At 40.9% G+C, this 26,148-nt stretch overlaps 70 pseudogenes; all 70 read right to left on the reverse strand.

Moving 5' to 3' along the window:
- Positions 1-182: 182 nt before the first annotated feature.
- Positions 183-301, reverse strand: LOC137913074 (5S ribosomal RNA; annotated as a pseudogene).
- A 195-nt stretch (positions 302-496) lies between these two features.
- On the reverse strand, positions 497-615 carry LOC137913259 (5S ribosomal RNA; annotated as a pseudogene).
- Positions 616-811: 196 nt separating this feature from the next.
- Positions 812-930, reverse strand: LOC137913104 (5S ribosomal RNA; annotated as a pseudogene).
- Positions 931-1,125: 195 nt separating this feature from the next.
- On the reverse strand, positions 1,126-1,244 carry LOC137913040 (5S ribosomal RNA; annotated as a pseudogene).
- Positions 1,245-1,440: 196 nt separating this feature from the next.
- On the reverse strand, positions 1,441-1,559 carry LOC137913280 (5S ribosomal RNA; annotated as a pseudogene).
- Positions 1,560-1,755: 196 nt separating this feature from the next.
- LOC137913103 (5S ribosomal RNA) lies at positions 1,756-1,874 on the reverse strand (annotated as a pseudogene).
- Positions 1,875-2,069: 195 nt separating this feature from the next.
- On the reverse strand, positions 2,070-2,188 carry LOC137913041 (5S ribosomal RNA; annotated as a pseudogene).
- A 196-nt stretch (positions 2,189-2,384) lies between these two features.
- On the reverse strand, positions 2,385-2,503 carry LOC137913281 (5S ribosomal RNA; annotated as a pseudogene).
- Positions 2,504-2,699: 196 nt separating this feature from the next.
- LOC137913111 (5S ribosomal RNA) lies at positions 2,700-2,818 on the reverse strand (annotated as a pseudogene).
- An 819-nt stretch (positions 2,819-3,637) lies between these two features.
- On the reverse strand, positions 3,638-3,756 carry LOC137913485 (5S ribosomal RNA; annotated as a pseudogene).
- Positions 3,757-3,951: 195 nt separating this feature from the next.
- On the reverse strand, positions 3,952-4,070 carry LOC137913349 (5S ribosomal RNA; annotated as a pseudogene).
- Positions 4,071-4,265: 195 nt separating this feature from the next.
- LOC137913115 (5S ribosomal RNA) lies at positions 4,266-4,384 on the reverse strand (annotated as a pseudogene).
- Positions 4,385-4,580: 196 nt separating this feature from the next.
- On the reverse strand, positions 4,581-4,699 carry LOC137913075 (5S ribosomal RNA; annotated as a pseudogene).
- Positions 4,700-4,894: 195 nt separating this feature from the next.
- LOC137913270 (5S ribosomal RNA) lies at positions 4,895-5,013 on the reverse strand (annotated as a pseudogene).
- A 196-nt stretch (positions 5,014-5,209) lies between these two features.
- On the reverse strand, positions 5,210-5,328 carry LOC137913127 (5S ribosomal RNA; annotated as a pseudogene).
- A 195-nt stretch (positions 5,329-5,523) lies between these two features.
- Positions 5,524-5,642, reverse strand: LOC137913042 (5S ribosomal RNA; annotated as a pseudogene).
- Positions 5,643-5,838: 196 nt separating this feature from the next.
- On the reverse strand, positions 5,839-5,957 carry LOC137913283 (5S ribosomal RNA; annotated as a pseudogene).
- Positions 5,958-6,153: 196 nt separating this feature from the next.
- On the reverse strand, positions 6,154-6,272 carry LOC137913105 (5S ribosomal RNA; annotated as a pseudogene).
- Positions 6,273-6,467: 195 nt separating this feature from the next.
- On the reverse strand, positions 6,468-6,586 carry LOC137913052 (5S ribosomal RNA; annotated as a pseudogene).
- Positions 6,587-6,783: 197 nt separating this feature from the next.
- On the reverse strand, positions 6,784-6,902 carry LOC137913302 (5S ribosomal RNA; annotated as a pseudogene).
- Positions 6,903-7,097: 195 nt separating this feature from the next.
- On the reverse strand, positions 7,098-7,216 carry LOC137913265 (5S ribosomal RNA; annotated as a pseudogene).
- Positions 7,217-7,727: 511 nt separating this feature from the next.
- Positions 7,728-7,846, reverse strand: LOC137913262 (5S ribosomal RNA; annotated as a pseudogene).
- Positions 7,847-8,980: 1,134 nt separating this feature from the next.
- Positions 8,981-9,099, reverse strand: LOC137913152 (5S ribosomal RNA; annotated as a pseudogene).
- A 195-nt stretch (positions 9,100-9,294) lies between these two features.
- LOC137913076 (5S ribosomal RNA) lies at positions 9,295-9,413 on the reverse strand (annotated as a pseudogene).
- Positions 9,414-9,608: 195 nt separating this feature from the next.
- On the reverse strand, positions 9,609-9,727 carry LOC137913282 (5S ribosomal RNA; annotated as a pseudogene).
- Positions 9,728-9,923: 196 nt separating this feature from the next.
- LOC137913355 (5S ribosomal RNA) lies at positions 9,924-10,042 on the reverse strand (annotated as a pseudogene).
- A 196-nt stretch (positions 10,043-10,238) lies between these two features.
- LOC137913140 (5S ribosomal RNA) lies at positions 10,239-10,357 on the reverse strand (annotated as a pseudogene).
- Positions 10,358-10,552: 195 nt separating this feature from the next.
- On the reverse strand, positions 10,553-10,671 carry LOC137913294 (5S ribosomal RNA; annotated as a pseudogene).
- Positions 10,672-10,867: 196 nt separating this feature from the next.
- On the reverse strand, positions 10,868-10,986 carry LOC137913356 (5S ribosomal RNA; annotated as a pseudogene).
- Positions 10,987-11,182: 196 nt separating this feature from the next.
- LOC137913151 (5S ribosomal RNA) lies at positions 11,183-11,301 on the reverse strand (annotated as a pseudogene).
- A 195-nt stretch (positions 11,302-11,496) lies between these two features.
- On the reverse strand, positions 11,497-11,615 carry LOC137913112 (5S ribosomal RNA; annotated as a pseudogene).
- A 196-nt stretch (positions 11,616-11,811) lies between these two features.
- LOC137913284 (5S ribosomal RNA) lies at positions 11,812-11,930 on the reverse strand (annotated as a pseudogene).
- A 196-nt stretch (positions 11,931-12,126) lies between these two features.
- On the reverse strand, positions 12,127-12,245 carry LOC137913030 (5S ribosomal RNA; annotated as a pseudogene).
- Positions 12,246-12,441: 196 nt separating this feature from the next.
- On the reverse strand, positions 12,442-12,560 carry LOC137913495 (5S ribosomal RNA; annotated as a pseudogene).
- An 819-nt stretch (positions 12,561-13,379) lies between these two features.
- LOC137913503 (5S ribosomal RNA) lies at positions 13,380-13,498 on the reverse strand (annotated as a pseudogene).
- A 195-nt stretch (positions 13,499-13,693) lies between these two features.
- LOC137913153 (5S ribosomal RNA) lies at positions 13,694-13,812 on the reverse strand (annotated as a pseudogene).
- A 196-nt stretch (positions 13,813-14,008) lies between these two features.
- Positions 14,009-14,127, reverse strand: LOC137913205 (5S ribosomal RNA; annotated as a pseudogene).
- A 195-nt stretch (positions 14,128-14,322) lies between these two features.
- On the reverse strand, positions 14,323-14,441 carry LOC137913043 (5S ribosomal RNA; annotated as a pseudogene).
- A 196-nt stretch (positions 14,442-14,637) lies between these two features.
- Positions 14,638-14,756, reverse strand: LOC137913285 (5S ribosomal RNA; annotated as a pseudogene).
- A 196-nt stretch (positions 14,757-14,952) lies between these two features.
- LOC137913031 (5S ribosomal RNA) lies at positions 14,953-15,071 on the reverse strand (annotated as a pseudogene).
- A 196-nt stretch (positions 15,072-15,267) lies between these two features.
- On the reverse strand, positions 15,268-15,386 carry LOC137913497 (5S ribosomal RNA; annotated as a pseudogene).
- Positions 15,387-16,205: 819 nt separating this feature from the next.
- On the reverse strand, positions 16,206-16,324 carry LOC137913504 (5S ribosomal RNA; annotated as a pseudogene).
- Positions 16,325-16,519: 195 nt separating this feature from the next.
- Positions 16,520-16,638, reverse strand: LOC137913154 (5S ribosomal RNA; annotated as a pseudogene).
- Positions 16,639-16,834: 196 nt separating this feature from the next.
- LOC137913206 (5S ribosomal RNA) lies at positions 16,835-16,953 on the reverse strand (annotated as a pseudogene).
- Positions 16,954-17,148: 195 nt separating this feature from the next.
- LOC137913055 (5S ribosomal RNA) lies at positions 17,149-17,267 on the reverse strand (annotated as a pseudogene).
- A 197-nt stretch (positions 17,268-17,464) lies between these two features.
- On the reverse strand, positions 17,465-17,583 carry LOC137913478 (5S ribosomal RNA; annotated as a pseudogene).
- Positions 17,584-17,779: 196 nt separating this feature from the next.
- LOC137913363 (5S ribosomal RNA) lies at positions 17,780-17,898 on the reverse strand (annotated as a pseudogene).
- A 196-nt stretch (positions 17,899-18,094) lies between these two features.
- On the reverse strand, positions 18,095-18,213 carry LOC137913286 (5S ribosomal RNA; annotated as a pseudogene).
- A 196-nt stretch (positions 18,214-18,409) lies between these two features.
- On the reverse strand, positions 18,410-18,528 carry LOC137913267 (5S ribosomal RNA; annotated as a pseudogene).
- A 195-nt stretch (positions 18,529-18,723) lies between these two features.
- LOC137913056 (5S ribosomal RNA) lies at positions 18,724-18,842 on the reverse strand (annotated as a pseudogene).
- A 197-nt stretch (positions 18,843-19,039) lies between these two features.
- LOC137913428 (5S ribosomal RNA) lies at positions 19,040-19,158 on the reverse strand (annotated as a pseudogene).
- Positions 19,159-19,354: 196 nt separating this feature from the next.
- LOC137913177 (5S ribosomal RNA) lies at positions 19,355-19,473 on the reverse strand (annotated as a pseudogene).
- A 195-nt stretch (positions 19,474-19,668) lies between these two features.
- LOC137913488 (5S ribosomal RNA) lies at positions 19,669-19,787 on the reverse strand (annotated as a pseudogene).
- A 195-nt stretch (positions 19,788-19,982) lies between these two features.
- Positions 19,983-20,101, reverse strand: LOC137913320 (5S ribosomal RNA; annotated as a pseudogene).
- Positions 20,102-20,612: 511 nt separating this feature from the next.
- On the reverse strand, positions 20,613-20,731 carry LOC137913113 (5S ribosomal RNA; annotated as a pseudogene).
- Positions 20,732-20,927: 196 nt separating this feature from the next.
- On the reverse strand, positions 20,928-21,046 carry LOC137913184 (5S ribosomal RNA; annotated as a pseudogene).
- Positions 21,047-21,241: 195 nt separating this feature from the next.
- LOC137913025 (5S ribosomal RNA) lies at positions 21,242-21,360 on the reverse strand (annotated as a pseudogene).
- Positions 21,361-21,556: 196 nt separating this feature from the next.
- Positions 21,557-21,675, reverse strand: LOC137913268 (5S ribosomal RNA; annotated as a pseudogene).
- A 195-nt stretch (positions 21,676-21,870) lies between these two features.
- Positions 21,871-21,989, reverse strand: LOC137913058 (5S ribosomal RNA; annotated as a pseudogene).
- Positions 21,990-22,186: 197 nt separating this feature from the next.
- LOC137913429 (5S ribosomal RNA) lies at positions 22,187-22,305 on the reverse strand (annotated as a pseudogene).
- Positions 22,306-22,501: 196 nt separating this feature from the next.
- On the reverse strand, positions 22,502-22,620 carry LOC137913537 (5S ribosomal RNA; annotated as a pseudogene).
- Positions 22,621-22,815: 195 nt separating this feature from the next.
- LOC137913322 (5S ribosomal RNA) lies at positions 22,816-22,934 on the reverse strand (annotated as a pseudogene).
- Positions 22,935-23,445: 511 nt separating this feature from the next.
- On the reverse strand, positions 23,446-23,564 carry LOC137913114 (5S ribosomal RNA; annotated as a pseudogene).
- A 196-nt stretch (positions 23,565-23,760) lies between these two features.
- Positions 23,761-23,879, reverse strand: LOC137913185 (5S ribosomal RNA; annotated as a pseudogene).
- A 195-nt stretch (positions 23,880-24,074) lies between these two features.
- On the reverse strand, positions 24,075-24,193 carry LOC137913323 (5S ribosomal RNA; annotated as a pseudogene).
- Positions 24,194-24,389: 196 nt separating this feature from the next.
- Positions 24,390-24,508, reverse strand: LOC137913077 (5S ribosomal RNA; annotated as a pseudogene).
- Positions 24,509-24,704: 196 nt separating this feature from the next.
- Positions 24,705-24,823, reverse strand: LOC137913473 (5S ribosomal RNA; annotated as a pseudogene).
- A 197-nt stretch (positions 24,824-25,020) lies between these two features.
- On the reverse strand, positions 25,021-25,139 carry LOC137913531 (5S ribosomal RNA; annotated as a pseudogene).
- A 196-nt stretch (positions 25,140-25,335) lies between these two features.
- Positions 25,336-25,454, reverse strand: LOC137913343 (5S ribosomal RNA; annotated as a pseudogene).
- Positions 25,455-25,964: 510 nt separating this feature from the next.
- On the reverse strand, positions 25,965-26,083 carry LOC137913441 (5S ribosomal RNA; annotated as a pseudogene).
- Positions 26,084-26,148: the final 65 nt, after the last annotated feature.

Below are 26,148 nucleotides of genomic sequence, written 5' to 3' on the forward strand. Positions count from 1 at the left end.
GAAAACATAGTATATATAGATTTGTCACAATTTTAAACAACTTCAGCAACAAATGCAACTTTCTTTAACCAGACAACTAAAACACATTTTTCTACAATCAGTCGTCAAGTCCTGAATTCCATGATCGCATTCATCCCAGGTAGATTTTTTTTCTTTAAATCCAAAATTCTGACCAATTTAAAAGCTCACAGCACCCAGTATTCCAAGTGAGTCTCCTGCACACGTACTAACCAGGCCCGTGCCTGCTTGGCTTCCAAGATCTGATGAGATTGGGCACTCCCAGGCAGGTATGGCCATGAGCTGGAGTACAGTATAGAAAACATAGTATATATAGATTTGTCACAATTTTAAACAACTTCAGCAACAAAGGCAACTTTCTTTAACCAGACAACTAAAACACATTTTTCTACAATCAGTCGTCAAGTCCTGAATTCCATGATCGCATTCATCCCAGGTAGATTTTTTTCTTTAAATTCAAAATTCTGACCAATTTAAAAGCTCACAGCACCTGGTATTCCAAGTGAGTCTCCTGCACATGTACTAACCAGGCCCGTGCCTGCTTGGCTTCCAAGATCCGATGAGATTGGGCACTCCCAGGCAGGTATGGCCGTGAGCCGGAGTACAGCATAGAAAACATAGTATATATAGATTTGTCACAATTTTAAACAACTTCAGCAACAAATGCAACTTTCTTTAACCAGACAACTAAAACACATTTTTCTACAATCAGTCGTCAAGTGCTGAATTCCATGATCGCATTCATCCCAGGTAGATTTTTTTTCTTTAAATCCAAAATTCTGACCAATTTAAAAGCTCACAGCACCTGGTATTCCAAGTGAGTCTCCCACACATGTACTAACCAGGCCCATGCCTGCTTGGCCTCCAAGATCTGACGAGATTGGGCACTCCCAGGCAGGTATGGCCGTGAGCCGGAGTACAGTATAGAAAACATAGTATATATAGATTTGTCACAATTTTAAACAACTTCAGCAACAAAGGCAACTTTCTTTAACCAGACAACTAAAACACATTTTTATACAATCAGTCGTCAAGTCCTGAATTCCATGATCGCATTCATCCCAGGTAGATTTTTTTCTTTAAATTCAAAATTCTGACCAATTTAAAAGCTCACAGCACCTGGTATTCCAAGTGAGTCTCCCACACATGTACTAACCAGGCCCATGCCTGCTTGGCCTCCAAGACCTGACGAGATTGGGCACTCCCAGGCAGGTATGGCCGTGAGCCGGAGTACAGTATAGAAAACATAGTATATATAGATTTGTCACAATTTTCAACAACTTTAGCAAAAAAGGCAACTTTCTTTAACCAGACAACTAAAACACATTTTTCTACAATCAGTCGTCAAGTCCTGAATTCCATGATCGCATTCATCCCAGGTAGATTTTTTTTCTTCAAATCCAAAATTCTGACCCATTTAAAAGCTCACAGCACCCAGCATTCCAAGTGAGTCTCCTGCACACATACTAACCAGGCCCGTGCCTGCTTGGCTTCCAAGATCTGATGAGATTGGGCACTCCCAGGCAGGTATGGCCATGAGCCAGAGCACAGTATAGAAAACATAGTATATATAGATTTGTCACAATTTTAAACAACTTCAGCAACAAATGCAACTTTCTTTAACCAGACAACTAAAACACATTTTTCTACAATCAGTCGTCAAGTCCTTAATTCCATGATCGCATTCATCCCAGGTAGATTTTTTTTCTTTAAATCCAAAATTCTCACCAATTTAAAAGCTCACAGCACCCAGTATTCCAAGTGAGTCTCCTGCACACGTACTAACCAGGCCCGTGCCTGCTTGGCTTCCGAGATCTGATGAGATCGGGCACTCCCAGGCAGGTATTGCCATGAGCTGGAGTACAGTATAGAAAACATAGTATATATAGATTTGTCACAATTTTAAACAACTTCAGCAACAAAGGCAACTTTCTTTAACCAGACAACTAAAACACATTTTTATACAATCAGTCGTCAAGTCCTGAATTCCATGATCGCATTCATCCCAGGTAGATTTTTTTCTTTAAATTCAAAATTCTGACCAATTTAAAAGCTCACAGCACCTGGTATTCCAAGTGAGTCTCCCACACATGTACTAACCAGGCCCATGCCTGCTTGGCCTCCAAGACCTGACGAGATTGGGCACTCCCAGGCAGGTATGGCCGTGAGCCGGAGTACAGTATAGAAAACATAGTATATATAGATTTGTCACAATTTTCAACAACTTTAGCAACAAAGGCAACTTTCTTTAACCAGACAACTAAAACACATTTTTCTACAATCAGTCGTCAAGTCCTGAATTCCATGATCGCATTCATCCCAGGTAGATTTTTTTTCTTCAAATCCAAAATTCTGACCCATTTAAAAGCTCACAGCACCCAGCATTCCAAGTGAGTCTCCTGCACACATACTAACCAGGCCCGTGCCTGCTTGGCTTCCAAGATCTGATGAGATTGGGCACTCCCAGGCAGGTATGGCCATGAGCCAGAGCACAGTATAGAAAACATAGTATATATAGATTTGTCACAATTTTAAACAACTTCAGCAACAAATGCAACTTTCTTTAACCAGACAACTAAAACACATTTTTCTACAATCAGTCGTCAAGTCCTTAATTCCATGATCGCATTCATCCCAGGTAGATTTTTTTTCTTTAAATCCAAAATTCTCACCAATTTAAAAGCTCACAGCACCCAGTATTCCAAGTGAGTCTCCTGCACATGTACTAACCAGGCCCGTGCCTGCTTGGCTTCCGAGATCTGATGAGATCGGGCACTCCCAGGCAGGTATTGCCATGAGCTGGAGTACAGTATAGAAAACATAGTATATATAGATTTGTCACAATTTTAAACAACTTCAGCAACAAAGGCAACTTTCTTTAACCAGACAACTAAAACACATTTTTATACAATCAGTCGTCAAGTCCTGAATTCCATGATCGCATTCATCCCAGGTAGATTTTTTTTCTTTAAATCCAAAATTCTGACCAATTTAAAAGCTCACAGCACCCAGTATTCCAAGTGAGTCTCCTGCACACATACTAACCAGGCCCGTGCCTGCTTGGCTTCCAAAATCTGATGAGATTGGGCACTCCCAGGCATCAGTGGCGTAATTTATTCTAGATTAATTGTTAGTTTGCACTGGCGGTGTAATAACATTTTATTTTTGTCTTTCTAATGTTACGTTGCATCAATTGCGTAATTTAATATTGGATTTATTTTTATTTGTATTGTTTTTTGTGGATGATTTATGTACGAAGGACTTTCAACGGAAACAAGCCCGCAAGGGCTTTTTTGAAATGCTCCTCTTAGACAGGATGTTTGACGTTATTTGTACTGTAATACATGCTACTGTGTGACTGTACTTGTACTCTAACATTCTATCTAATAAATATATTCATCATCATCATCGTACGGCCAGGAGCTGGAGTGCAGTATAGAAAACATAGTATATATAGATTTGTCACAATTTTAAACAACTTCAGCAACAAAGGCAACTTTCTTTAACCAGACAACTAAAACACATTTTTATACAATCAGTCGTCAAGTCCTGAATTCCATGATCGCATTCATCCCAGGTAGATTTTTTTCTTTAAATTCAAAATTCTGACCAATTTAAAAGCTCACAGCACCTGGTATTCCAAGTGAGTCTCCTGCACGTGTACTAACCAGGCCCATGCCTGCTTGGCCCCCAAGATCTGACGAGATTGGGCACTCCCGGGTAGGTATGGCCGTGAGCTGGAGTACGGCATAGAAAACATAGTATATATAGATTTGTCACAATTTTAAACAACTTCAGCAACAAGGCAACTTTCTTTAACCAGACAACTAAAACACATTTTTCTACAATCAGTCGTCAAGTCCTGAATTCCATGATCGCATTCATCCCAGGTAGATTTTTTTTCTTTAAATCCAAAATTCTGACCAATTTAAAAGCTCACAGCACCCAGTATTCCAAGTGAGTCTCCTGCACATGTACTAACCAGGCCCGTGCCTGCTTGGCTTCCAAGATCCGACGAGATTGGGCACTCCCAGGTAGGTATGGCCGTGAGCTGGAGTACGGCATAGAAAACATAGTATATATAGATTTGTCACAATTTTAAACAACTTCAGCAACAAAGGCAATTTTCTTTAACCAGACAACTAAAACACATTTTTCTACAATCAGTCGTCAAGTGCTGAATTCCATGATCGCATTCATCCCAGGTAGATTTTTTTCTTTAAATTCAACATTCTGACCAATTTAAAAGCTCACAGCACCTGGTATTCCAAGTGAGTCTCCCACACATGTACTAACCAGGCCCATGCCTGCTTGGCCTCCAAGATCTGACGAGATTGGGCACTCCCAGGCAGGTATGGCCGTGAGCCGGAGTGCAGTATAGAAAACATAGTATATATAGATTTGTCACAATTTTAAACAACTTCAGCAACAAATGCAACTTTCTTTAACCAGACAACTAAAACACATTTTTCTACAATCAGTCGTCAAGTCCTGAATTCCATGATCGCATTCATCCCAGGTAGATTTTTTTTCTTTAAATCCAAAATTCTGACCAATTTAAAAGCTCACAGCACCCAGTATTCCAAGTGAGTCTCCTGCACACGTACTAACCAGGCCCGTGCCTGCTTGGCTTCCAAGATCTGATGAGATTGGGCACTCCCAGGCAGGTATGGCCATGAGCTGGAGTACAGTATAGAAAACATAGTATATATAGATTTGTCACAATTTTAAACAACTTCAGCAACAAAGGCAACTTTCTTTAACCAGACAACTAAAACACATTTTTCTACAATCAGTCGTCAAGTCCTGAATTCCATGATCGCATTCATCCCAGGTAGATTTTTTTCTTTAAATTCAAAATTCTGACCAATTTAAAAGCTCACAGCACCTGGTATTCCAAGTGAGTCTCCTGCACATGTACTAACCAGGCCCGTGCCTGCTTGGCTTCCAAGATCCGATGAGATTGGGCACTCCCAGGCAGGTATGGCCGTGAGCCGGAGTACAGCATAGAAAACATAGTATATATAGATTTGTCACAATTTTAAACAACTTCAGCAACAAATGCAACTTTCTTTAACCAGACAACTAAAACACATTTTTCTACAATCAGTCGTCAAGTGCTGAATTCCATGATCGCATTCATCCCAGGTAGATTTTTTTTCTTTAAATCCAAAATTCTGACCAATTTAAAAGCTCACAGCACCTGGTATTCCAAGTGAGTCTCCCACACATGTACTAACCAGGCCCATGCCTGCTTGGCCTCCAAGATCTGACGAGATTGGGCACTCCCAGGCAGGTATGGCCGTGAGCCGGAGTACAGTATAGAAAACATAGTATATATAGATTTGTCACAATTTTAAACAACTTCAGCAACAAAGGCAACTTTCTTTAACCAGACAACTAAAACACATTTTTATACAATCAGTCGTCAAGTCCTGAATTCCATGATCGCATTCATCCCAGGTAGATTTTTTTCTTTAAATTCAAAATTCTGACCAATTTAAAAGCTCACAGCACCTGGTATTCCAAGTGAGTCTCCCACACATGTACTAACCAGGCCCATGCCTGCTTGGCCTCCAAGACCTGACGAGATTGGGCACTCCCAGGCAGGTATGGCCGTGAGCCGGAGTACAGTATAGAAAACATAGTATATATAGATTTGTCACAATTTTCAACAACTTTAGCAACAAAGGCAACTTTCTTTAACCAGACAACTAAAACACATTTTTCTACAATCAGTCGTCAAGTCCTGAATTCCATGATCGCATTCATCCCAGGTAGATTTTTTTTCTTCAAATCCAAAATTCTGACCCATTTAAAAGCTCACAGCACCCAGCATTCCAAGTGAGTCTCCTGCACACATACTAACCAGGCCCGTGCCTGCTTGGCTTCCAAGATCTGATGAGATTGGGCACTCCCAGGCAGGTATGGCCATGAGCCAGAGCACAGTATAGAAAACATAGTATATATAGATTTGTCACAATTTTAAACAACTTCAGCAACAAATGCAACTTTCTTTAACCAGACAACTAAAACACATTTTTCTACAATCAGTCGTCAAGTCCTTAATTCCATGATCGCATTCATCCCAGGTAGATTTTTTTTCTTTAAATCCAAAATTCTCACCAATTTAAAAGCTCACAGCACCCAGTATTCCAAGTGAGTCTCCTGCACACGTACTAACCAGGCCCGTGCCTGCTTGGCTTCCGAGATCTGATGAGATCGGGCACTCCCAGGCAGGTATTGCCATGAGCTGGAGTACAGTATAGAAAACATAGTATATATAGATTTGTCACAATTTTAAACAACTTCAGCAACAAAGGCAACTTTCTTTAACCAGACAACTAAAACACATTTTTATACAATCAGTCGTCAAGTCCTGAATTCCATGATCGCATTCATCCCAGGTAGATTTTTTTCTTTAAATTCAAAATTCTGACCAATTTAAAAGCTCACAGCACCTGGTATTCCAAGTGAGTCTCCTGCACACGTACTAACCAGGCCCGTGCCCGCTTGGCTTCCAAGATCCGATGAGATTGGGCACTCCCAGGCAGGTATGGCCGCGAGCTGGAGCACAGCATAGAAAACATAGTATATATAGATTTGTCACAATTTTCAACAACTTCAGCAACAAAAGGCAACTTTCTTCAACCAGACAACTAAAACAAATTTTTATACAATCAGTCGTCAAGCCCTGAATTCCATGATCGCATTCATCCCAGGTAGATTTTTTTTCTTTAAATCCAAAATTCTGACCAATTTAAAAGCTCACAGCACCCGGTACACCAAGTGAGTCTCCTGCACACGTACTAACCAGGCCCATGCCTGCTTGGCTTCCAAGATCTGACGAGATTGGGCACTCCCAGGCCGGCATGGCCATGAGCTGAACGACTGTATAGAAAACATGGTATTTATAGATTTATCACAATTTTAAACAACTTCAGCAACAAAGGCATCTTTCTTTAACCAGACAACTAAAACACATTCTTATACAATCAGTCGTCAAGTCCTGAATTCCATGATCGCATTCATCCCAGGTAGATTTTTTTCTTTAAATTCAAAATTCTGACCAATTTAAAAGCTCACAGCACCCGGTATTCCAAGTGAGTCTCCTGCACACGTACTAACCAGGCCCATGCCTGCTTGGCCTCCAAGATCTGACGAGATTGGGCACTCCCAGGTAGGTATGGCCGTGAGCTGGAGTACGGCATAGAAAACATAGTATATATAGATTTGTCACAATTTTAAACAACTTCAGCAACAAAGGCAACTTTCTTTAACCAGACAACTAAAACACATTTTTCTACAATCAGTCGGCAAGTCCTGAATTCCATGATCGCATTCATCCCAGGTAGATTTTTTTTCTTCAAATCCAAAATTCTGACCCATTTAAAAGCTCACAGCACCCAGCATTCCAAGTGAGTCTACTGCACACATACTAACCAGGCCCGTGCCTGCTTGGCCTCCAAGATCTGACGAGATTGGGCACTCCCAGGTAGGTATGGCCGTGAGCTGGAGTACGGCATAGAAAACATAGTATATATAGATTTGTCACAATTTTAAACAACTTCAGCAACAAAGGCAACTTTCTTTAACCAGACAACTAAAACACATTTTTCTACAATCAGTCGTCAAGTCCTGAATTCCATGATCGCATTCATCCCAGGTAGATTTTTTTTCTTTAAATCCAAAATTCTGACCAATTTAAAAGCTCACAGCACCCAGTATTCCAAGTGAGTCTCCTGCACACGTACTAACCAGGCCCGTGCTTGCTTGGCTTCCAAGATCCGATGAGATTGGGCACTCCCAGGCAGGTATGGCCGTGAGCCGGAGTACAGTATAGAAAACATAGTATATATAGATTTGTCACAATTTTAAACAACTTCAGCAACAAATGCAACTTTCTTTAACCAGACAACTAAAACACATTTTTCTACAATCAGTCGTCAAGTCCTGAATTCCATGATCGCATTCATCGCAGGTAGATTTTTTTTCTTTAAATCCAAAATTCTGACCAATTTAAAAGCTCACAGCACCTGGTATTCCAAGCGAGTCTCCTGCAAACGTACTAACCAGGCCCATGCCTGCTTGGCCCCCAAGATCCGATGAGATTGGGCACTCCCAGGCATCAGTGGCGTAATTTATTCTAGATTAATTGTTAGTTTGCACTGGCGGTGTAATAACATTTTATTTTTGTCTTTCTAATGTTACGTTGCATCAATTGCGTAATTTAATATTGGATTTATTTTTATTTGTATTGTTTTTTGTGGATGATTTATGTACGAAGGACTTTCAACGGAAACAAGCCCGCAAGGGCTTTTTTGAAATGCTCCTCTTAGACAGGATGTTTGACGTTATTTGTACTGTAATACATGCTACTGTGTGACTGTACTTGTACTCTAACATTCTATCTAATAAATATATTCATCATCATCATCGTACGGCCATGAGCTGGAGTGCAGTATAGAAAACATAGTATATATAGATTTGTCACAATTTTAAACAACTTCAGCAACAAAGGCAACTTTCTTTAACCAGACAACTAAAACACATTTTTATACAATCAGTCGTCAAGTCCTGAATTCCATGATCGCATTCATCCCAGGTAGATTTTTTTCTTTAAATTCAAAATTCTGACCAATTTAAAAGCTCACAGCACCTGGTATTCCAAGTGAGTCTCCTGCACATGTACTAACCAGGCCCATGCCTGCTTGGCCCCCAAGATCTGACGAGATTCGGCACTCCCGGGTAGGTATGGCCGTGAGCTGGAGTACGGCATAGAAAACATAGTATATATAGATTTGTCACAATTTTAAACAACTTCAGCAACAAAGGCAACTTTCTTTAACCAGACAACTAAAACACATTTTTCTACAATCAGTCGTCAAGTCCTGAATTCCATGATCGCATTCATCCCAGGTAGATTTTTTTTCTTTAAATCCAAAATTCTGACCAATTTAAAAGCTCACAGCACCCAGTATTCCAAGTGAGTCTCCTGCACATGTACTAACCAGGCCCGTGCCTGCTTGGCTTCCAAGATCCGACGAGATTGGGCACTCCCAGGCAGGTATGGCCGTGAGCCGGAGTGCAGTATAGAAAACATAGTATATATAGATTTGTCACAATTTTAAACAACTTCAGCAACAAATGCAACTTTCTTTAACCAGACAACTAAAACACATTTTTCTACAATCAGTCGTCAAGTCCTGAATTCCATGATCGCATTCATCCCAGGTAGATTTTTTTCTTTAAATCCAAAATTCTGACCAATTTAAAAGCTCACAGCACCCAGTATTCCAAGTGAGTCTCCTGCACACGTACTAACCAGGCCCGTGCCTGCTTGGCTTCCAAGATCTGATGAGATTGGGCACTCCCAGGCAGGTATGGCCATGAGCTGGAGTACAGTATAGAAAACATAGTATATATAGATTTGTCACAATTTTAAACAACTTCAGCAACAAAGGCAACTTTCTTTAACCAGACAACTAAAACACATTTTTCTACAATCAGTCGTCAAGTCCTGAATTCCATGATCGCATTCATCCCAGGTAGATTTTTTTCTTTAAATTCAAAATTCTGACCAATTTAAAAGCTCACAGCACCTGGTATTCCAAGTGAGTCTCCTGCACATGTACTAACCAGGCCCGTGCCTGCTTGGCTTCCAAGATCCGATGAGATTGGGCACTCCCAGGCAGGTATGGCCGTGAGCCGGAGTACAGTATAGAAAACATAGTATATATAGATTTGTCACAATTTTAAACAACTTCAGCAACAAATGCAACTTTCTTTAACCAGACAACTAAAACACATTTTTCTACAATCAGTCGTCAAGTCCTGAATTCCATGATCGCATTCATCCCAGGTAGATTTTTTTTCTTTAAATCCAAAATTCTGACCAATTTAAAAGCTCACAGCACCTGGTATTCCAAGTGAGTCTCCTGCAAACGTACTAACCAGGCCCATGCCTGCTTGGCCCCCAAGATCTGACGAGATTGGGCACTCCCAGGTAGGTATGGCCGTGAGCTGGAGTACGGCATAGAAAACATAGTATATATAGATTTGTCACAATTTTAAACAACTTCAGCAACAAAGGCAATTTTCTTTAACCAGACAACTAAAACACATTTTTCTACAATCAGTCGTCAAGTGCTGAATTCCATGATCGCATTCATCCCAGGTAGATTTTTTTTCTTTAAATCCAAAATTCTGACCAATTTAAAAGCTCACAGCACCTGGTATTCCAAGTGAGTCTCCCACACATGTACTAACCAGGCCCATGCCTGCTTGGCCTCCAAGATCTGACGAGATTGGGCACTCCCAGGCAGGTATGGCCGTGAGCCGGAGTACAGTATAGAAAACATAGTATATATAGATTTGTCACAATTTTAAACAACTTCAGCAACAAAGGCAACTTTCTTTAACCAGACAACTAAAACACATTTTTATACAATCAGTCGTCAAGTCCTGAATTCCATGATCGCATTCATCCCAGGTAGATTTTTTTCTTTAAATTCAAAATTCTGACCAATTTAAAAGCTCACAGCACCTGGTATTCCAAGTGAGTCTCCTGCACATGTACTAACCAGGCCCGTGCCTGCTTGGCTTCCAAGATCCGATGAGATTGGGCACTCCCAGGCAGGTATGGCCGTGAGCCGGAGTACAGTATAGAAAACATAGTATATATAGATTTGTCACAATTTTAAACAACTTCAGCAACAAATGCAACTTTCTTTAACCAGACAACTAAAACACATTTTTCTACAATCAGTCGTCAAGTCCTGAATTCCATGATCGCATTCATCCCAGGTAGATTTTTTTTCTTTAAATCCAAAATTCTGACCAATTTAAAAGCTCACAGCACCTGGTATTCCAAGTGAGTCTCCTGCAAACGTACTAACCAGGCCCATGCCTGCTTGGCCCCCAAGATCTGACGAGATTGGGCACTCCCAGGTAGGTATGGCCGTGAGCTGGAGTACGGCATAGAAAACATAGTATATATAGATTTGTCACAATTTTAAACAACTTCAGCAACAAAGGCAATTTTCTTTAACCAGACAACTAAAACACATTTTTCTACAATCAGTCGTCAAGTGCTGAATTCCATGATCGCATTCATCCCAGGTAGATTTTTTTTCTTTAAATCCAAAATTCTGACCAATTTAAAAGCTCACAGCACCTGGTATTCCAAGTGAGTCTCCCACACATGTACTAACCAGGCCCATGCCTGCTTGGCCTCCAAGATCTGACGAGATTGGGCACTCCCAGGCAGGTATGGCCGTGAGCCGGAGTACAGTATAGAAAACATAGTATATATAGATTTGTCACAATTTTAAACAACTTCAGCAACAAAGGCAACTTTCTTTAACCAGACAACTAAAACACATTTTTCTACAATCAGTCGTCAAGTCCTGAATTCCATGATCGCATTCATCCCAGGTAGATTTTTTTCTTTAAATTCAAAATTCTGACCAATTTAAAAGCTCACAGCACCTGGTATTCCAAGTGAGTCTCCCACACGTGTACTAACCAGGCCCATGCCTGCTTGGCCTCCAAGACCTGACGAGATTGGGCACTCCCAGGCAGGTATGGCCGTGAGCCAGAGTACAGTATAGAAAACATAGTATATATAGATTTGTCACACTTTTCAACAACTTTAGCAACAAAGGCAACTTTCTTTAACCAGACAACTAAAACACATTTTTCTACAATCAGTCGTCAAGTCCTGAATTCCATGATCGCATTCATCCCAGGTAGATTTTTTTTCTTCAAATCCAAAATTCTGACCCATTTAAAAGCTCACAGCACCCAGCATTCCAAGTGAGTCTCCTGCACACATACTAACCAGGCCCGTGCCTGCTTGGCTTCCAAGATCTGATGAGATTGGGCACTCCCAGGCAGGTATGGCCATGAGCCAGAGCACAGTATAGAAAACATAGTATATATAGATTTGTCACAATTTTAAACAACTTCAGCAACAAATGCAACTTTCTTTAACCAGACAACTAAAACACATTTTTCTACAATCAGTCGTCAAGTCCTTAATTCCATGATCGCATTCATCCCAGGTAGATTTTTTTTCTTTAAATCCAAAATTCTCACCAATTTAAAAGCTCACAGCACCCAGTATTCCAAGTGAGTCTCCTGCACACGTACTAACCAGGCCCATGCCTGCTTGGCTTCCGAGATCTGATGAGATCGGGCACTCCCAGGCAGGTATTGCCATGAGCTGGAGTACAGTATAGAAAACATAGTATATATAGATTTGTCACAATTTTAAACAACTTCAGCAACAAAGGCAACTTTCTTTAACCAGACAACTAAAACACATTTTTATACAATCAGTCGTCAAGTCCTGAATTCCATGATCGCATTCATCCCAGGTAGATTTTTTTTCTTTAAATCCAAAATTCTGACCAATTTAAAAGCTCACAGCACCCAGTATTCCAAGTGCGTCTCCTGCACACGTACTAACCAGGCCCGTGCCTGCTTGGCTTCCAAGACCTGACGAGATTGGGCACTCCCAGGTCGGTATGGCCGTGAGCCGAACGACTGTATAGAAAACATGGTATTTATAGATTTATCACAATTTTAAACAACTTCAGCAACAAAGGCGACTTTCTTTAACCAGACAACTAAAACACATTCTTATACAATCAGTCGTCAAGTCCTGAATTCCATGATCGCATTCATCCCAGGTAGATTTTTTTTCTTTAAATCCAAAATTCTGACCAATTTAAAAGCTCACAGCACCCAGTATTCCAAGTGAGTCTCCTGCACACATACTAACCAGGCCCGTGCCTGCTTGGCTTCCAAGATCTGATGAGATTGGGCACTCCCAGGCATCAGTGGCGTAACTTATTCTAGATTAATTGTTAGTTTGCACTGGCGGTGTAATAACATTTTATTTTTGTCTTTCTAATGTTACGATGCATCAATTGCGTAATTTAATATTGGATTTATTTTTATTTGTATTGTTTTTTGTGGATGATTTATGTATGAAGGACTTTCAACGGAAACAAGCCCGCAAGGGCTTTTTTGAAATGCTCCTCTTAGACAGGATGTTTGACGTTATTTGTACTGTAATACATGCTACTGTGTGACTGTACTTGTACTCTAACATTCTATCTAATAAATATATTCATCATCATCATCGTACGGCCATGAGCTGGAGTGCAGTATAGAAAACATAGTATATATAGATTTGTCACAATTTTAAACAACTTCAGCAACAAAGGCAACTTTCTTTAACCAGACAACTAAAACACATTTTTATACAATCAGTCGTCAAGTCCTGAATTCCATGATCGCATTCATCCCAGGTAGATTTTTTTATTTAAATTCAAAATTCTGACCAATTTAAAAGCTCACAGCACCTGGTATTCCAAGTGAGTCTCCTGCACATGTACTAACCAGGCCCATGCCTGCTTGGCCCCCAAGATCTGACGAGATTGGGCACTCCCGGGTAGGTATAGCCGTGAGCTGGAGTACGGCATAGAAAACATAGTATATATAGATTTGTCACAATTTTAAACAACTTCAGCAACAAGGCAACTTTCTTTAACCAGACAACTAAAACACATTTTTCTACAATCAGTCGTCAAGTCCTGAATTCCATGATCGCATTCATCCCAGGTAGATTTTTTTTCTTTAAATCCAAAATTCTGACCAATTTAAAAGCTCACAGCACCCAGTATTCCAAGTGAGTCTCCTGCACATGTACTAACCAGGCCCGTGCCTGCTTGGCTTCCAAGATCCGACGAGATTGGGCACTCCCAGGCAGGTATGGCCGTGAGCCGGAGTGCAGTATAGAAAACATAGTATATATAGATTTGTCACAATTTTAAACAACTTCAGCAACAAATGCAACTTTCTTTAACCAGACAACTAAAACACATTTTTCTACAATCAGTCGTCAAGTCCTTAATTCCATGATCGCATTCATCCCAGGTAGATTTTTTTTCTTTAAATCCAAAATTCTGACCAATTTAAAAGCTCACAGCACCCAGTATTCCAAGTGAGTCTCCTGCACACATACTAACCAGGCCCGTGCCTGCTTGGCTTCCAAGATCTGATGAGATTGGGCACTCCCAGGCAGGTATGGCCATGAGCTGGAGTACAGTATAGAAAACATAGTATATATAGATTTGTCACAATTTTAAACAACTTCAGCAACAAAGGCAACTTTCTTTAACCAGACAACTAAAACACATTTTTCTACAATCAGTCGTCAAGTCCTGAATTCCATGATCGCATTCATCCCAGGTAGATTTTTTTCTTTAAATTCAAAATTCTGACCAATTTAAAAGCTCACAGCACCTGGTATTCCAAGTGAGTCTCCCACACATGTACTAACCAGGCCCATGCCTGCTTGGCCTCCAAGACCTGACGAGATTGGGCACTCCCAGGCAGGTATGGCCGTGAGCCAGAGTACAGTATAGAAAACATAGTATATATAGATTTGTCACACTTTTCAACAACTTTAGCAACAAAGGCAACTTTCTTTAACCAGACAACTAAAACACATTTTTCTACAATCAGTCGTCAAGTCCTGAATTCCATGATCGCATTCATCCCAGGTAGATTTTTTTTCTTCAAATCCAAAATTCTGACCCATTTAAAAGCTCACAGCACCCAGCATTCCAAGTGAGTCTCCTGCACACATACTAACCAGGCCCGTGCCTGCTTGGCTTCCAAGATCTGATGAGATTGGGCACTCCCAGGCAGGTATGGCCATGAGCCAGAGCACAGTATAGAAAACATAGTATATATAGATTTGTCACAATTTTAAACAACTTCAGCAACAAATGCAACTTTCTTTAACCAGACAACTAAAACACATTTTTCTACAATCAGTCGTCAAGTCCTTAATTCCATGATCGCATTCATCCCAGGTAGATTTTTTTTCTTTAAATCCAAAATTCTCACCAATTTAAAAGCTCACAGCACCCAGTATTCCAAGTGAGTCTCCTGCACACGTACTAACCAGGCCCATGCCTGCTTGGCTTCCGAGATCTGATGAGATCGGGCACTCCCAGGCAGGTATTGCCATGAGCTGGAGTACAGTATAGAAAACATAGTATATATAGATTTGTCACAATTTTAAACAACTTCAGCAACAAAGGCAACTTTCTTTAACCAGACAACTAAAACACATTTTTATACAATCAGTCGTCAAGTCCTGAATTCCATGATCGCATTCATCCCAGGTAGATTTTTTTTCTTTAAATCCAAAATTCTGACCAATTTAAAAGCTCACAGCACCCAGTATTCCAAGTGCGTCTCCTGCACACGTACTAACCAGGCCCGTGCCTGCTTGGCTTCCAAGACCTGACGAGATTGGGCACTCCCAGGTCGGTATGGCCGTGAGCCGAACGCCTGTATAGAAAACATGGTATTTATAGATTTATCACAATTTTAAACAACTTCAGCAACAAAGGCGACTTTCTTTAACCAGACAACTAAAACACATTCTTATACAATCAGTCGTCAAGTCCTGAATTCCATGATCGCATTCATCCCAGGTAGATTTTTTTTCTTTAAATCCAAAATTCTGACCAATTTAAAAGCTCACAGCACCCAGTATTCCAAGTGAGTCTCCTGCACACATACTAACCAGGCCCGTGCCTGCTTGGCTTCCAAGATCTGATGAGATTGGGCACTCCCAGGCATCAGTGGCGTAATTTATTCTAGATTAATTGTTAGTTTGCACTGGCGGTGTAATAACATTTTATTTTTGTCTTTCTAATGTTACGATGCATCAATTGCGTAATTTAATATTGGATTTATTTTTATTTGTATTGTTTTTTGTGGATGATTTATGTATGAAGGACTTTCAACGGAAACAAGCCCGCAAGGGCTTTTTTGAAATGCTCCTCTTAGACAGGATGTTTGACGTTATTTGTACTGTAATACATGCTACTGTGTGACTGTACTTGTACTCTAACATTCTATCTAATAAATATATTCATCATCATCATCGTACGGCCATGAGCTGGAGTGCAGTATAGAAAACATAGTATATATAGATTTGTCACAATTTTAAACAACTTCAGCAACAAAGGCAACTTTCTTTAACCAGACAACTAAAACACATTTTTATACAATCAGTCGTCAAGTCCTGAATTCCATGATCGCATTCATCCCAGGTAGATTTTTTTATTTAAATTCAAAATTCTGACCAATTTAAAAGCTCACAGCACCTGGTATTCCAAGTGAGTCTCCTGCACATGTACTAACCAGGCCCATGCCTGCTTGGCCCCCAAGATCTGACGAGATTGGGCACTCCCGGGTAGGTATAGCCGTGAGCTGGAGTACGGCATAGAAAACATAGTATATATAGATTTGTCACAATTTTAAACAACTTCAGCAACAAGGCAACTTTCTTTAACCAGACAACTAAAACACATTTTTCTACAATCAGTCGTCAAGTCCTGAATTCCATGATCGCATTCATCCCAGGTAGATTTTTTTTCTTTAAATCCAAAATTCTGACCAATTTAAAAGCTCACAGCACCCAGTATTCCAAGTGAGTCTCCTGCACATGTACTAACCAGGCCCGTGCCTGCTTGGCTTCCAAGATCCGACGAGATTGGGCACTCCCAGGCAGGTATGGCCGTGAGCCGGAGTGCAGTATAGAAAACATAGTATATATAGATTTGTCACAATTTTAAACAACTTCAGCAACAAATGCAACTTTCTTTAACCAGACAACTAAAACACATTTTTCTACAATCAGTCGTCAAGTCCTTAATTCCATGATCGCATTCATCCCAGGTAGATTTTTTTTCTTTAAATCCAAAATTCTGACCAATTTAAAAGCTCACAGCACCCAGTATTCCAAGTGAGTCTCCTGCACACATACTAACCAGGCCCGTGCCTGCTTGGCTTCCAAGATCTGATGAGATTGGGCACTCCCAGGCAGGTATGGCCATGAGCTGGAGTACAGTATAGAAAACATAGTATATATAGATTTGTCACAATTTTAAACAACTTCAGCAACAAAGGCAACTTTCTTTAACCAGACAACTAAAACACATTTTTCTACAATCAGTCGTCAAGTCCTGAATTCCATGATCGCATTCATCCCAGGTAGATTTTTTTCTTTAAATTCAAAATTCTGACCAATTTAAAAGCTCACAGCACCTGGTATTCCAAGTGAGTCTCCTGCACACGTACTAACCAGGCCCGTGCCCGCTTGGCTTCCAAGATCCGATGAGATTGGGCACTCCCAGGCAGGTATGGCCGCGAGCTGGAGCACAGCATAGAAAACATAGTATATATAGATTTGTCACAATTTTCAACAACTTCAGCAACAAAAGGCAACTTTCTTCAACCAGACAACTAAAACAAATTTTTATACAATCAGTCGTCAAGCCCTGAATTCCATGATCGCATTCATCCCAGGTAGATTTTTTTTCTTTAAATCCAAAATTCTGACCAATGTAAAGGCTCACAGCACCCAGTATTCCAGGTGAGTCCCCTGCACACGCACTAACCAGGCCCATGCCTGCTTGGCTTCCAAGATCTGATGAGATTGGGCACTCCCAGGTCGGCATGGCCGTGAGCTGAACTACCGTATAGAAAACATGGTATTTATAGATTTATCACAATTTTAAACAACTTCAGCAACAAAGGCGACTTTTTTTAACCAGACAACTAAAACACATTTTTATACAATCAGTCGTCAAGCCCTGAATTCCATGATCGCATTCATCCCAGGTAGATTTTTTTTCTTTAAATCCAAAATTCTGACCAATTTAAGAGCTCACAGCACCCGGTACTCCAAGTGAGTCTCCTGCACACGTACTAACCAGGCCCATGCCTGCTTGGCTTCCAAGATCCGACGAGATTGGGCACTCCCAGGTCGGCATGGCCATGAGCTGAACGACTGTATAGAAAACATGGTATTTATAGATTTATCACAATTTTAAACAACTTCAGCAACAAAGGCATCTTTCTTTAACCAGACAACTAAAACACATTCTTATACAATCAGTCGTCAAGTCCTGAATTCCATGATCGCATTCATCCCAGGTAGATTTTTTTTCTTCAAATCCAAAATTCTGACCCATTTAAAAGCTCACAGCACCCAGCATTCCAAGTGAGTCTCCTGCACACATACTAACCAGGCCCGTGCCTGCTTGGCTTCCAAGATCTGATGAGATTGGGCACTCCCAGGCAGGTATGGCCATGAGCCAGAGCACAGTATAGAAAACATAGTATATATAGATTTGTCACAATTTTAAACAACTTCAGCAACAAATGCAACTTTCTTTAACCAGACAACTAAAACACATTTTTCTACAATCAGTCGTCAAGTCCTTAATTCCATGATCGCATTCATCCCAGGTAGATTTTTTTTCTTTAAATCCAAAATTCTCACCAATTTAAAAGCTCACAGCACCCAGTATTCCAAGTGAGTCTCCTGCACACGTACTAACCAGGCCCGTGCCTGCTTGGCTTCCGAGATCTGATGAGATCAGGCACTCCCAGGCAGGTATTGCCACGAGCTGGAGTACAGTATAGAAAACATAGTATATATAGATTTGTCACAATTTTAAACAACTTCAGCAACAAAGGCAACTTTCTTTAACCAGACAACTAAAACACATTTTTATACAATCAGTCGTCAAGTCCTGAATTCCATGATCGCATTCATCCCAGGTAGATTTTTTTCTTTAAATTCAAAATTCTGACCAATTTAAAAGCTCACAGCACCTGGTATTCCAAGTGAGTCTCCTGCACACGTACTAACCAGGCCCGTGCCCGCTTGGCTTCCAAGATCCGATGAGATTGGGCACTCCCAGGCAGGTATGGCCGCGAGCTGGAGCACAGCATAGAAAACATAGTATATATAGATTTGTCACAATTTTCAACAACTTCAGCAACAAAAGGCAACTTTCTTCAACCAGACAACGAAAACAAATTTTTATACAATCAGTCGTCAAGCCCTGAATTCCATGATCGCATTCATCCCAGGTAGATTTTTTTTCTTTAAATCCAAAATTCTGACCAATGTAAAGGCTCACAGCACCCAGTATTCCAGGTGAGTCCCCTGCACACGCACTAACCAGGCCCATGCCTGCTTGGCTTCCAAGATCTGACGAGATTGGGCACTCCCAGGTCGGTATGGCCGTGAGCTGAACTACCGTATAGAAAACATGGTATTTATAGATTTATCACAATTTTAAACAACTTCAGCAACAAAGGCGACTTTTTTTAACCAGACAACTAAAACACATTTTTATACAATCAGTCGTCAAGCCCTGAATTCCATGATCGCATTCATCCCAGGTAGATTTTTTTTCTTTAAATCCAAAATTCTGACCAATTTAAAAGCTCACAGCACCCGGTACTCCAAGTGAGTCTCCTGCACACGTACTAACCAGGCCCATGCCTGCTTGGCTTCCAAGATCCGACGAGATTGGGCACTCCCAGGCCGGCATGGCCATGAGCTGAACGACTGTATAGAAAACATGGTATTTATAGATTTATCACAATTTTAAACAACTTCAGCAACAAAGGCATCTTTCTTTAACCAGACAACTAAAACACATTCTTATACAATCAGTCGTCAAGTCCTGAATTCCATGATCGCATTCATCCCAGGTAGATTTTTTTCTTTAAATTCAAAATTCTGACCAATTTAAAAGCTCACAGCACCCGGTATTCCAAGTGAGTCTCCTGCACACGTACTAACCAGGCCCGTGCCTGCTTGGCTTCCAAGATCCAATGAGATCACACACTCCCAGGCAGGTATGGCCATGAGCTGGAGTACAGCATAGAAAACATAGTATATATAGATTTGTCACAATTTTAAACAACTTCAGCAACAAAGGCAACTTTCTTTAACCAGACAACTAAAACACATTTTTATACAATCAGTCGTCAAGTCCTGAATTCCATGATCGCATTCATCCCAGGTAGATTTTTTTCTTTAAATTCAAAATTCTGACCAATTTAAAAGCTCACGGCACCTGGTATTCCAAGTGAGTCTCCTGCACACATACTAACCAGGCCCATGCCTGCTTGGCCTCCAAGATCTGACGAGATTGGGCACTCCCAGGTAGGTATGGCCGTGAGCTGGAGTACGGCATAGAAAACATAGTATATATAGATTTGTCACAATTTTAAACAACTTCAGCAACAAAGGCAACTTTCTTTAACCAGACAACTAAAACACATTTTTCTACAATCAGTCGGCAAGTCCTGAATTCCATGATCGCATTCATCCCAGGTAGATTTTTTTTCTTCAAATCCAAAATTCTGACCCATTTAAAAGCTCACAGCACCCAGCATTCCAAGTGAGTCTACTGCACACATACTAACCAGGCCCGTGCCTGCTTGGCCTCCAAGATCTGACGAGATTGGGCACTCCCAGGTAGGTATGGCCGTGAGCTGGAGTACAGCATAGAAAACATAGTATATATAGATTTGTCACAATTTTAAACAACTTCAGCAACAAAGGCAACTTTCTTTAACCAGACAACTAAAACACATTTTTCTACAATCAGTCGTCAAGTCCTGAATTCCATGATCGCATTCATCCCAGGTAGATTTTTTTTCTTTAAATCCAAAATTCTGACCAATTTAAAAGCTCACAGCACCCAGTATTCCAAGTGAGTCTCCTGCACACGTACTAACCAGGCCCGTGCCTGCTTGGCTTCCAAGATCCGATGAGATTGGGCACTCCCAGGCAGGTATGGCCGTGAGCCGGAGTACAGTATAGAAAACATAGTATATATAGATTTGTCACAATTTTAAACAACTTCAGCAACAAATGCAACTTTCTTTAACCAGACAACTAAAACACATTTTTCTACAATCAGTCGTCAAGTCCTGAATTCCATGATCGCATTCATCCCAGGTAGATTTTTTTTCTTTAAATCCAAAATTCTGACCAATTTAAAAGCTCACAGCACCTGGTATTCCAAGCGAGTCTCCTGCAAACGTACTAACCAGGCCCATGCCTGCTTGGCCCCCAAGATCCGATGAGATTGGGCACTCCCAGGCAGGTATGGCCGTGAGCCGGAGTACAGCATAGAAAACATAGTATATATAGATTTGTCACAATTTTAAACAACTTCAGCAACAAAGGCAACTTTCTTTAACCAGACAACTAAAACACATTTTTATACAATCAGTCGTCAAGTCCTGAATTCCATGATCGCATTCATCCCAGGTAGATTTTTTTCTTTAAATTCAAAATTCTGACCAATTTAAAAGCTCACGGCACCTGGTATTCCAAGTGAGTCTCCTGCACACATACTAACCAGGCCCGTGCCTGCTTGGCTTCCAAGATCTGATGAGATTGGGCACTCCCAGGCAGGTATGGCCATGAGCCAGAGCACAGTATAGAAAACATAGTATATATAGATTTGTCACAATTTTAAACAACTTCAGCAACAAATGCAACTTTCTTTAACCAGACAACTAAAACACATTTTTCTACAATCAGTCGTCAAGTCCTTAATTCCATGATCGCATTCATCCCAGGTAGATTTTTTTTCTTTAAATCCAAAATTCTCACCAATTTAAAAGCTCACAGCACCCAGTATTCCAAGTGAGTCTCCTGCACACGTACTAACCAGGCCCGTGCCTGCTTGGCTTCCGAGATCTGATGAGATCAGGCACTCCCAGGCAGGTATTGCCACGAGCTGGAGTACAGTATAGAAAACATAGTATATATAGATTTGTCACAATTTTAAACAACTTCAGCAACAAAGGCAACTTTCTTTAACCAGACAACTAAAACACATTTTTATACAATCAGTCGTCAAGTCCTGAATTCCATGATCGCATTCATCCCAGGTAGATTTTTTTCTTTAAATTCAAAATTCTGACCAATTTAAAAGCTCACAGCACCTGGTATTCCAAGTGAGTCTCCTGCACACGTACTAACCAGGCCCGTGCCCGCTTGGCTTCCAAGATCCGATGAGATTGGGCACTCCCAGGCAGGTATGGCCGCGAGCTGGAGCACAGCATAGAAAACATAGTATATATAGATTTGTCACAATTTTCAACAACTTCAGCAACAAAAGGCAACTTTCTTCAACCAGACAACGAAAACAAATTTTTATACAATCAGTCGTCAAGCCCTGAATTCCATGATCGCATTCATCCCAGGTAGATTTTTTTTCTTTAAATCCAAAATTCTGACCAATGTAAAGGCTCACAGCACCCAGTATTCCAGGTGAGTCCCCTGCACACGCACTAACCAGGCCCATGCCTGCTTGGCTTCCAAGATCTGACGAGATTGGGCACTCCCAGGTCGGTATGGCCGTGAGCTGAACTACCGTATAGAAAACATGGTATTTATAGATTTATCACAATTTTAAACAACTTCAGCAACAAAGGCGACTTTTTTTAACCAGACAACTAAAACACATTTTTATACAATCAGTCGTCAAGCCCTGAATTCCATGATCGCATTCATCCCAGGTAGATTTTTTTTCTTTAAATCCAAAATTCTGACCAATTTAAAAGCTCACAGCACCCGGTACTCCAAGTGAGTCTCCTGCACACGTACTAACCAGGCCCGTGCCTGCTTGGCTTCCAAGATCCAATGAGATCACACACTCCCAGGCAGGTATGGCCATGAGCTGGAGTACAGCATAGAAAACATAGTATATATAGATTTGTCACAATTTTAAACAACTTCAGCAACAAAGGCAACTTTCTTTAACCAGACAACTAAAACACATTTTTATACAATCAGTCGTCAAGTCCTGAATTCCATGATCGCATTCATCCCAGGTAGATTTTTTTCTTTAAATTCAAAATTCTGACCAATTTAAAAGCTCACGGCACCTGGTATTCCAAGTGAGTCTCCTGCACACATACTAACCAGGCCCATGCCTGCTTGGCCTCCAAGATCTGACGAGATTGGGCACTCCCAGGTAGGTATGGCCGTGAGCTGGAGTACGGCATAGAAAACATAGTATATATAGATTTGTCACAATTTTAAACAACTTCAGCAACAAAGGCAACTTTCTTTAACCAGACAACTAAAACACATTTTTCTACAATCAGTCGGCAAGTCCTGAATTCCATGATCGCATTCATCCCAGGTAGATTTTTTTTCTTCAAATCCAAAATTCTGACCCATTTAAAAGCTCACAGCACCCAGCATTCCAAGTGAGTCTACTGCACACATACTAACCAGGCCCGTGCCTGCTTGGCCTCCAAGATCTGACGAGATTGGGCACTCCCAGGTAGGTATGGCCGTGAGCTGGAGTACAGCATAGAAAACATAGTATATATAGATTTGTCACAATTTTAAACAACTTCAGCAACAAAGGCAACTTTCTTTAACCAGACAACTAAAACACATTTTTCTACAATCAGTCGTCAAGTCCTGAATTCCATGATCGCATTCATCCCAGGTAGATTTTTTTTCTTTAAATCCAAAATTCTGACCAATTTAAAAGCTCACAGCACCCAGTATTCCAAGTGAGTCTCCTGCACACGTACTAACCAGGCCCGTGCCTGCTTGGCTTCCAAGATCCGATGAGATTGGGCACTCCCAGGCAGGTATGGCCGTGAGCCGGAGTACAGTATAGAAAACATAGTATATATAGATTTGTCACAATTTTAAACAACTTCAGCAACAAATGCAACTTTCTTTAACCAGACAACTAAAACACATTTTTCTACAATCAGTCGTCAAGTCCTGAATTCCATGATCGCATTCATCCCAGGTAGATTTTTTTTCTTTAAATCCAAAATTCTGACCAATTTAAAAGCTCACAGCACCTGGTATTCCAAGCGAGTCTCCTGCAAACGTACTAACCAGGCCCATGCCTGCTTGGCCCCCAAGATCCGATGAGATTGGGCACTCCCAGGCAGGTATGGCCGTGAGCCGGAGTACAGCATAGAAAACATAGTATATATAGATTTGTCACAATTTTAAACAACTTCAGCAACAAAGGCAACTTTCTTTAACCAGACAACTAAAACACATTTTTATACAATCAGTCGTCAAGTCCTGAATTCCATGATCGCATTCATCCCAGGTAGATTTTTTTCTTTAAATTCAAAATTCTGACCAATTTAAAAGCTCACGGCACCTGGTATTCCAAGTGAGTCTCCTGCACACATACTAACCAGGCCCATGCCTGCTTGGCCTCCAAGATCTGACGAGATTGGGCACTCCCAGGTAGGTATGGCCGTGAGCTGGAGTACCGCATAGAAAACATAGTATATATAGATTTGTCACAATTTTAAACAACTTCAGCAACAAATGCAACTTTCTTTAACCAGACAACTAAAACACATTTTTCTACAATCAGTCGTCAAGTCCTGAATTCCATGATCGCATTCATCCCAGGTAGATTTTTTTTCTTTAAATCCAAAATTCTGACCAATTTAAAAGCTCACAGCACCCAGTATTCCAAGTGAGTCTCCTGCACACGTACTAACCAGGCCCGTGCCTGCTTGGCTTCCAAGATCTGATGAGATTGGGCACTCCCAGGCAGGTATGGCCATGAGCTGGAGTACGGTATAGAAAACATAGTATATATAGATTTGTCACAATTTTAAACAACTTCAGCAACAAAGGCAACTTTCTTTAACCAGACCACTAAAACACATTTTTCTACAATCAGTCGTCAAGTCCTGAATTCCATGATCGCATTCATCCCAGGTAGATTTTTTTTCTTTAAATCCAAAATTCTGACCAATTTAAAAGCTCACAGCACCTGGTATTCCAAGTGAGTCTCCTGCACATGTACTAACCAGGCCCGTGCCCGCTTGGCTCCCAAGATCTGACGAGATTGGGAACTCCCAGGTAGGTACGGCCGCGAGCTGGGGTACAGCATAGAAAACATAGTATATATAGATTTGTCACAATTTTCAACAACTTCAGCAACAAAAGGCAACTTTCTTTAACCAGACAACTAAAACAAATTTTTATACAATCAGTTGTCAAGCCCTGAATTCCATGATCGCATTCATCCCAGGTAGATTTTTCTTCTTTAAATCCAAAATTCTGACCAATTTAAAAGCTCGCAGCACCCAGTATTCCAAGTGCGTCTCCTGCACACGTACTAACCAGGCCCGTGCCTGCTTGGCTTCCAAGATCTGACGAGATTGGGCACTCCCAGGTCGGTATGGCCGTGAGCTGAACGACTGTATAGAAAACATGGTATTTATAGATTTATCACAATTTTAAACAACTTCAGCAACAAAGGCGACTTTCTTTAACCAGACAACTAAAACATATTCTTATACAATCAGTCGTCAAGTCCTGAATTCCATGATCGCATTCATCCCAGGTAGATTTTTTTTCTTTAAATCCAAAATTCTGACCAATTTAAAAGCTCACAGCACCCAGTATTCCAAGTGAGTCTCCTGCACACATACTAACCAGGCCCGTGCCTGCTTGGCTTCCAAGATCTGATGAGATTGGGCACTCCCAGGCAGGTACGGCCATGAGCTGGAGTGCAGTATAGAAAACATAGTATATATAGATTTGTCACAATTTTAAACAACTTCAGCAACAAAGGCAACTTTCTTTAACCAGACAACTAAAACACATTTTTATACAATCAGTCGTCAAGTCCTGAATTCCATGATCGCATTCATCCCAGGTAGATTTTTTTCTTTAAATTCAAAATTCTGACCAATTTAAAAGCTCACAGCACCTGGTATTCCAAGTGAGTCTCCTGCACACGTACTAACCAGGCCCATGCCCGCTCGGCCTGCAAGATCTGACGAGATTGGGCACTCCCAGGTAGGTATGGCCGTGAGCTGGAGTACGGCTTAGAAAACATAGTATATATAGATTTGTCACAATTTTAAACAACTTCAGCAACAAAGGCAACTTTCTTTAACCAGACAACTAAAACACATTTTTCTACAATCAGTCGTCAAGTCCTGAATTCCATGATTGCATTCATCCCAGGTAGATTTTTTTTCTTTAAATCCAAAATTCTGACCAATTTAAAAGCTCACAGCACCTGGTATTCCAAGTGAGTCTCCTGCACATGTACTAACCAGGCCCATGCCTGCTTGGCCCCCAAGATCTGACGAGATTGGGCACTCCCGGGTAGGTATGGCCGTGAGCTGGAGTACGGCATAGAAAACATAGTATATATAGATTTGTCACAATTTTAAACAACTTCAGCAACA

Source organism: Brachionichthys hirsutus, unplaced genomic scaffold (genome assembly GCF_040956055.1).
Source record: "Brachionichthys hirsutus isolate HB-005 unplaced genomic scaffold, CSIRO-AGI_Bhir_v1 contig_259, whole genome shotgun sequence".
Classification (NCBI taxonomy): domain Eukaryota; kingdom Metazoa; phylum Chordata; class Actinopteri; order Lophiiformes; family Brachionichthyidae; genus Brachionichthys; species Brachionichthys hirsutus.